Source organism: Phacochoerus africanus, chromosome 10, assembly GCF_016906955.1.
Source record: "Phacochoerus africanus isolate WHEZ1 chromosome 10, ROS_Pafr_v1, whole genome shotgun sequence".
NCBI lineage: Eukaryota > Metazoa > Chordata > Mammalia > Artiodactyla > Suidae > Phacochoerus > Phacochoerus africanus.
The window spans coordinates 110,842,459-110,852,078 of record NC_062553.1 but is presented as its reverse complement, the minus strand read 5'-3'; the positions used below and the strand labels follow the sequence as shown (position 1 = coordinate 110,852,078).

General features: G+C 38.4%; 1 non-coding gene across 1 annotated transcript; it reads right to left on the bottom strand.

Moving 5' to 3' along the window:
- Positions 1–6,429: 6,429 nt before the first annotated feature.
- TRNAC-GCA (transfer RNA cysteine (anticodon GCA)) lies at positions 6,430–6,501 on the bottom strand. The gene has a single exon. It is a non-coding gene; the product is annotated as a tRNA-Cys (tRNA).
- Positions 6,502–9,620: the final 3,119 nt, after the last annotated feature.

Here is a 9,620-nt window from a genome sequence, read left to right as displayed (position 1 = left end):
TAAGCATCATACAGACAGGCTTCTCTCTAAAAGTGCATTATTATAATCCGATATTTCGTGATTTCTGAAATTTTCTTTAAAAATATTAGGACAAATAAAATGAAACTCAGGCAGTTGCAGATACTGTACTTTATGAAAAATTAATTTATTTTAAAAATTCAACTTGAAATACTTTGGGATTTTTCCTGCATTGGCTCCTGTTCATATAGGCTATCCAGCAATTATCTAAAAGCACTTGGGTGACACGACCCATGAGGAGAGAGCCCAGACCTCTGCGAGACTTCCTGTCACCAGGAGTCTTACAAACCATGCCCATTTAGGCGCCCAGCATCTGGCAACAACTTGCTATGAGGCAAAATTCCTTCATCATTCTATTTTTTTTTTACTTTTTCCTATAATTAATGGATATACTCAGTTATGAGGGGATAAAGGGAAATCAGAAATTGTATATTCTGTTCCTCTAATAAATACCAAGTCTAAAATATTCCTGTCCCCCAAAAAGCTATCCTATCTTTTTATTCAATTGGCTTTATGGCCACCCCCTCCCAAAATAATCTTACCTGTAAAATCTGACCTTTACCTCTTGCTCTTTTCTATCGATTATCTCCATTAGAAAGTATTTCACTATCTATGCACATATATGATGATATATTCAGAGTCTACAGATTTCAAGGATTCCAGTATTATTAACCTTCCAGAGGGAAACAGTAAACCAGTATGTTCAAATTGACAATGGTCACAGGAAACCTTTTGCCACCAGAAATACGAAGTTAGTCCTAAATTAGATAAATTATTTCTGGTAAAAATAATTATCCTATGTTTCTTCTTACTTTTTCCCCCAAGTTTCTTTCTGACAGATGACTCTACTTATTAATCCCACTACCCCCTATTGTTGCTTAAAATAAAGTGCTTTCTCTGGATAGTAACATGTTAGGCATTTACCTAAGAACTAATGGACTAATAAATTTATAAATATCTCCACTACAAGAAAATGGATGGTTTTAATGCACTACGCAGCTCAGTTAATCTAGACACAACCAAATCTGACAGTGTTAGTGACATAAGAACTGTGAAGTCACACAATCCCATGCCCCAAAGGCAAATGGCTCTTCCTGTCCTCTGATCCTGAAGGTTCCTTAGTCACGTATCTTATCATGGAATGTGTGAAGACATGGATGTGAAAAATAGCATGATCACATGTCAGCCTAGAATTTCAAGATCTGCCCCCCTCCATATATTTGCAATAGTCATTCTCCACGCCACTTACCTCTGCTTTAGTTTTCTTCACAGAACTCATCACCACTTGGCATGACTATTATTTATCTATATTCATTAATATTTATTTATTCATATACACTTCAGGAGAGCAGAGACTTCATCTGTATTGTTGGCTATTCTACCTCTAATGCCTAAAATAATTCCTGGCATACAGATGATGGTCAATTAATAATCATTACATAAACTAACATTTTCCAGTTAACTGGAAATTAAACCATTTTTCTTTTCTCTAATCAATACAGTCTAAAGAATTTTTTATGAGTTTTTCTTATTACTTTTCTAGCAATATTTATAATTTTCTTTCCCTTTTTTTAAATGGAAAATCAACTCACAGAAAAGACTGGATGATTGCTACATTTATACTTCCTTCCCATAAGTTCTATATTTTTTTAACAAGAATATAATTTATAATTATCATTTTATGGAGGAAATATATTCAAACTACCTCAAGCTTCCTCTTTATAATGTTATACATGTGACATTTATCAATAACACTTTTTCTGAGACATATAAAGTACTGTATTCTACTGTCCAGTCCAATCACATGAAAATGATTTTCAGAGTCATTCTGTCTTTCAGATTTCTGAAGATTGAGATTATTAGAGGTAAGTGCTATAAAAATGTTATTTTTGGAGTTCCCGTCGTGGCGCAGTGGTTAACGAATCCGACTAGGAACCATGAGGTTGCGGGTTCGGTCCCTGCCCTTGCTCAGTGGGTTAACGATCCGGCGTTGCTGTGAGCTGTGGTGTAGGTTGCAGATGCGGCTCGGATCCCGTGTTGCTGTGGCTCTGGCGTAGGCCGGTGGCTACGGCTCCGATTAGACCCCTAGCCTGGGAACCTCCATATGCCACTGGAGCGGCCCAAAGAAATAGCAAAACGACAAAAAAAAAAAAAAAGTTATTTTTATTCTAGATCTACCAACCAATTGTCAGTACCTTTAAATTTTTTTCTAATTCAAAAATGAATACACAGGAGTTTCCATTGTGGCACAGTGGAAATGAATCTGACTAGTATCCATTAGGATGTGGGTTAGATCCCTGGCCTCGTTCAGTGGGTTAATGATCCTGTTAACCTGTCAGCTGTGGTGCAGGTTGCAGCTGCGGCTCAGGTCCTGTGTTGTTGTGGCTATGGCATAGGACAGCAGCTATAGGTCCAGTTAGACCTCTAGACTGGGAGCCTGGGAACTTCCACATGCCATAGGTGTGGGCACCCCCCCCCAAAAAAAAAACAAAAAACAAAAATAAATAGGCAAATAAATGAATAAATATTTCATTTTTCTAGTATGCTTTGTTTTAATCAGATGATTTGCACAGGTGACAGGCCTGATACTTGAAGATCCTTAATATATACAGAGTCACGGACTCGGACTTTTCTCAGGCATAACACCTCCTTACCTTGAATCAAGGTAAGAGAATAAACTGGTAAACAGCTTGGGCTTTGAAATCATATTTTCTAAGTTTGAATCTTGATTCCTCTGCTTACCATACTGGTAATCTTTGGGAAGTTAACTTTATTTCTCCAAGATTCATTTTCCTCACTTATAAAACAGCAAAATGACTGTATCTATCTCATGAAAATATTATCAAAAGTAAAGTCAATAATCCCTGTGAAGTATACAGCACAACACCTAGCACAGAGTAAGAGCACAGAGTAAACAGTAAGAGCTGTTTACATCATCCCCCTAAAAGTATGGAACTTCCTTCCTCTTAAACCTCCAAGGTATTTGGGGGATTCAAGAAGAAAGAAAGTATTTTCACATCTACCTGGTACTAAAGTTCTTTGGGTATTTCTCTATTTCCTGCATTACCCTTACATAGGAAATCTTATCCATCTTCATCTTTCCTAAAGTGTTCAGGCTTGCATCTTGAAGTAACAGAAGTATAATGTATTTTTTAAAACTGAATAAAACGAAAACAGGCCAAACTTAATCATATGTCTATGCTAGATTCCTTTAAAATGAAAAGTAATTTCATTTGTCTCTTGAAAATAAATAAAATTTAGAAGGTTTTAGATATAGTTTTCCTGGAATGTGAATGATTAATTAATTCAAAAACTATGGATTGCTTTTGTATTCATCACTTCAGAAGTAGGTATCTTCTTGTGCTTACTGCTCTAAAATGTGTTACATTTGAGCTCCATGTGAACTAGATTTGGATATGCCATGCTTAATGCTGGATATGTAAATTTAATACACACTATACACAAAATGTGTTTCAGAATACAAAAATGTCCCAATGATTGTAACAGTAGAACCAAGACTTTATTGAATCATTACAACTTCCTACTTTCCTCTTCTATTCAGGTACTACTTTCTGCTTTGAGTCTAACAGGTAATAACCACTCATTTTTTGCAGGAACAACCAGGACCCAAAGCAAATAACAAATATGCTTAAGATTATTCAAAAAAGTAGAAAAAAATGCAGTGTTTGGTTTTTAGCCCATCTGGTTTGGAGTATATCCTGATAATTTAACAAGTAAACTGGCAACAAATAATGTAGTTAATTGAATTTTTAAACCTATGTAATCATTATAATGATGACATATTTTTCCTAAAATTTTCTATTCAAAGACAATAGGACATCACAGGTGTATAGATATTTTTAGTATTATGATGACTAATCTGCTGATCTGATTGGGTAGAACATATTGATTGGATAGAACATATTGATATCAACAGACCTGATTGGATAGAACATATTGATATTTTCCCAATTTACAAAGCTGACACATAAGCATGATATGCATATGACTGAAAATGTCAATTTCTGGATTTCACCTGGAAGTCTCACTATTCCAAAAGCAGAGCGTCTGATAAATCCCTGTCTTGTCTTGCCTTGACTTGCTAATAATTTCATTTCTCAGAAATCTAAGGAGGCACGAGTGGAGAAATAACATCTTAAACTTAGTTTTACTAAATTCTACGTATTGGGGGTGATATTCAAACTATTTCATAAGCAGTACTGAACAAGCAGTCAGGTCCTAGAGACCTTCTAGGCTTCAGCAGTCACTCCTGCAGCTGCTGAACTGTGCATCTCTTGGACCTGGAGAGAGGTCCAGGAACCCAGTGAACCAGAGGGACACTTGGGTGTCTCAAGGAAGTGGTATTTATCAACCACTATTTCAATACTATAACAGCATTTTTCCCATATTATGATATAACGACTGCATATCACCTTTGTTGATAATTCTCCCCTCTTATCTCCTGAATCCATCCCCTATCCTACAAAGCAGGAACACTTTGTTTTTGAACCTCATTGCTACCTAACCTAAACAACCTAACCTAAATCATAAGACTCATGGTTTCTATCTCCCCCAAAAGCATTCCAACTCTTTACCAGACTCTAGAGTCTCCATTTTCTAATCTATCTTGGCTTCTGATTGTGATACTCTCCAGGTCAAAATATTCAATGTTTCTCCAACACCATCAATACAAAACCTAAAATTCTTAGCCTAAACACTGAGACATACCTTTCAATTGATCCCAACATACATTTGCAAAATGTTTTCTTGCTACTTCTTTTTATTCACTCTATAGTCTGGCCAAAAATAAATAACTTGTTCTCTGAATAAAAGGACTCACTTTCGCACTCCTACTATTCTTTTTCTGTTACTTTGAACCAGAATGCAGGTCCCTTCTTCTGTGTCCAAACACTTCACAGCCAACTTCAAATATGATTTTAATCACCATTTTCAATGATCTCAACGTCCATCACTGCCAAGACCAGTTCAGTGAGCGGAGAGTGAAGGACAGGCACTGCAAAGCTTAAGAAAAGTTAAACAGCTATGAAGATATATAGACAGAGTAAAGTTTAAAAATGGGACCGGGGAGTTCCCGTCATGGCACAGTGGTTAATGAATCCGACTAGGAACCATGAGGTTGCAGGTTCCAGCCCTGGCCTTGCTCAGTGGGTTAAGGATCTGGTGTTGCCGTGAGCTGTGGTATAGGTTGCAGACGCGGCTCGGATCCCGCATTGCTGTGGCTCTGGTGTAGGCCAGTGGCTACAGCTCCGATTAGACCCCTAGCCTGGGAACCTCCATATGCCGTGGGAGCGGCCCAAGAAATGGCAAAAAGACAAAAAAAAATTTTAATAAAATGGGACCAGGTGGCTCAAGATCTCATGGATCAAGAGCCCAGACTGCCGGTGCCTCACTGCTTTTATTGTGGTCATTCGAAATGTGAAGGAGTTGGGGGGAGCTATTCTTTTTCTATGGTCTTTAGGCGGATGTTTCTTATCGGTAGGGCAGGAGGGAAACTGGCGATAGTTATCAATGCAGAACACCTTGAGAAACAGCATGTGCCTGCCTGCGCAGGCAGCCTTCCTACTTGCACTGACTCGGTGTTCTCGGTGTTCCAGAGTCCACACCGTGTTCTCTCAGTTCATGCATATCCTTCTTACCAGTGCCTGTCAGCCCATTTCCCATAGTTCATCATATACCAGCCACAGGCCATGCTGCAGTCACTTCAGAATTAAGGGAAGATGTTTTCCCACACATTGCAAGTTTTACAAAGCTCTGATGATGAAAGATGAACAATTCATTTGCCATCATGATGAACAATTTATTTTTGCATATATCTATTCCCCTTTTGTAGATGGTAAGATTTTGGGGGGTATGATACATAGGTGAATCACTTCTGTATCCTGATAGAGCTCTAAGCATGTACTATACCCACAGCAGCTCCCCAATACACATCTGGTGAACGAAGAAAGGAGTATAATGAAGAACAAGAGAACAAATGAAATTGGAAAGAATGTTGGCAAAGAGGAATTCTTATTTCAGAACTCATCTAATTGAAAAAAAAGAATGCTGACCATAGTAAATAATGTGCCCTGGTTTTGACATATTCTTACATTGATTAAGAGGTAGATAAAACTAGAAATGCTTTTTTTTTTTTGTCTTTTCTCTTTTTAGGGCCGCACTTGCAACATATGGAGGGTCCCAGGCTATGGGTCCAATCGGAGCTACAGCTGCCGGCCTACACCACAGTCACAGCAACACCAGATCCGAGCCACGTCTGTGACCTACACCACAGCTCAAGGCAACGCCAGATCCTTAACCCACTGAGTGAGGCCAGGGATCGGATCCAAAATTCATTTCCGCTGTGCCATGGTGGGAACTCCGCGCCATGATGGGAACTCCAAAGCTGATGCCAGGGGGCACCCGGGTATGAACCAGGGACCTCTTGATCTGCAGTCAAATGCTCTACCACAGAGCTATACTCCCTCTTAGAAATTTTAAAATCGCACATGACCAAGGAAAATAAAAGTCTATAAAAATTATATATGGGCATAAAAGTAAACTTTATCCAGAAAGAAGAAATTAATCTGCATGCATAGGAGTTGTTGTGTACATAAGTTGGAGGGGGACCCTCAAAACCTAAGACTTGTGAAAATAAGTAGCAAAAGAGCTGAAACCCAAACAGATCTGAGTCTTCTGAAAAATGTTAAGAACAAAAAAAATAGTAATTGTGGAATGAGAGTGTGGGTTTTGTTCTCTTTTGTTGTTTTGTTTGGTTGGTTAATTTATTATTATTTAACGTTATTTCAACTAAGAAAAGAAAAATATAAATATAGGGAAGAAGAGACACCGTGTGGGGAAGGGGGTGATGCTAAATATATATAAAATTGCCAAGAAACATATAAAAATATTTACATTCAAAGAGAATGAAATCTCAGTGTAATCCTAAAGAAAACATCAGACAAACCAACACGGAAAGACAGTCTACCAAATACCTGACCAGCATTCCTCACGTATGTCAGGATGATGAAAAATAAGGAAAGACTGAGAAATGGTCACGGCCCAGAGGAGGCGACAGAGACACAAATGACTAAATGTCCTGGACTGGATCCTGGAATGGGAAGAGGGAATAAATGGAAAGCTGGTGGAACCCAAATAAAGTGGTCTAGTGTCTGTCAGCTCTCCCTGAAACTTCCATCCCCGGCTGGCTAGGTGGAAGTTCTCCTACTTCTCCTGAGTCAGGGGAAATTATGAAGAGAGTTAAAACCTCTCCTGTGCCATGATGGACTGAAAGGAAACGCACAGGGGAAACCACCAACAGTTTCCTCTTTGATAATTCTGATGTTTACCATCTCTCTGGATTGCCATCTTTCGAGTGAATTTAATGTCACTAGAAATCAGAGAGATCACACCGACATGGACACACCTACTTTCTGGGGCTTGTTATTTGTGAGTTTCCATTCTCACATTCCGATGTTAATGGCATTACATGTTTTCATGCATCTGTTCATTTGTTTATTTATTCAATGTGTATTTATTGAGTGCTTGCTATCTGCCAAGGTACCAGTACTTTTCTAAGAGCAAAAGATACAAACAGACCAATAAGATGTCCTTATTCTCAAGCAGCTTACATGCAATGTTTATTGACTGCTTGCTAGGTGCCAAGAAATATAATGTGTACCCGGTTTGATTATATAAAGATTACAAGTAAACCAAAGACTGTTAATTTATGCATAATATGAACTTGGAGGGAAGTGTTTAAATAAGATCCCAATAGGCCAGAACATTCAGACCATTCTAACAAGATTAATTTTAAAGTCCTAGACATCTTTTTTTTTTAAAAATCAACAACTCAAATGGAGGCCTATTTTAATAGCAGCAGATCTTAATACATGTTGGTTTTTATTTTATTTATTTTTTTACTTATTTTTGCCCCTAAGGCCACACCTGCATTATATGAAAGCTCCTGGGACTAAATGTGAGCCACAGCTTCAACTGACACCACAGCTGTAGCAACACCACATCCTTAAGTCACTGTGGCACAGAGGGAACTGTCTTAATTTTTTTTTTTTCTTTTTAGGGCCACACCTCAGAATATGGAAGTTCCCAGGCTAGGGGTTGAATTGGAGCTGCAGCAGCAGGCCTACACCACAGCCACAGCAACGCTGGATCTGAGCCCTATCTGCAACTATGCTGTAGTTTCCGGTAACACTGGATCCTTAATAATGCATGTTTTTAAAAAAAAAAGCCTTAGAACTTCTTTGATGTCTCTCTACTTGACTGTATATGAATCAACTAAGAAATGACTACACAAGAAGGACATGCATAATTTAGAGTTCACTAGGTAAACTACAGTTTCCACTGCATCTTGAATGCTTCATTTTAAGTGGGACAGTAAAATATAGCACATGTTCTTAAAGAAATAAGTCGTCCAAAGACCACTTCATTGGAGGAATAGCTGAAGGAACTAGTGATTTTTCACAAGGAGAAGGCATGCCTTAGAAAAATGGTGATAAGTTTTAAAGACTTCGTTGTCAAAAGACTTTTGCTTTTTCTGACAATGCCAAGATAGCAAACTAGAATGAGCAGGCCAAAGTTATAAGTGACCAATGTCAGATCAATACTAATTGGAACTGGATGAGAATTAAGCTGCTTAGAAAATCAAGGTGCTTCCTCAAGTGATAATGACCTACTTGGAGGTGAAAATGTCCGTAGAACTGTAGTGGGTCAGATCATAAGACCTTTACATTTTCTCCCAACTTGAGAACTCTAACTTCTAAGAAGCTCCAGATGCCATTATGTATGCTATAAATAAAAGCAGATGATACTGTCTTCTGTGGATGTTAATCGTGCTGTGAGTTTGCATCCCTTGCTGCTTCTCACACTTGCCCAAAATCATGTCCCAAATATTCATTCGGTTAGTCTACCTCATCTGTGCCTTTTGGCAATAACTCAGGTAAAACCGCTTTGCTACATTCCTGTACACACTCCAAGAACCAACAGTGATGACATCCAACTATGTTTAAGGAAACAAATGATATTAAATCCTGGTTTGCTTCCGCGACTCTTGGGCCCCTGGCCTACCCCCTTTAAGCTCTTGATATGGGAATTGGACAGCAATGATTTGTAAATCTTTCAAAGAAAGGTGAAAATCAGAGAAGCAAGAATTCCTAAAGTCTTGATGTTTCACAGATTGGTAGCCTGAGATTAGGAAAGTGTAGTGCATTGGGTGAGTGAGCTGGAGCCATAAACATTATCAGGTAAAAGTGAGGTTTCCTGGGGCTGCAGAAAGAAATGAGCTTGTTACTACTTCTGGTATTAATCATAATAAGTGTTTTATCTAAGCCTGTCATGTTTAGTTTCTCCATGCAATTTACCTCTCAGGCACGCTGTTCACAGTATCAGTTGGCCTTATCTTTTAACTTATAGCCTTCAAGTACCTAAATGTATTTCCCCCAAAGTTCCCACAGTTAACATGACAAAAGGCCACATAAGTACTATTTTAAGACAATGCTGCACCCGCATTATAAAAGACAGAGTTGCTTATGCCAGCCTACCTCTATCGTCTGTTGAAAAGCGGAACAGGAGGCCCTGATTCTTTGCCT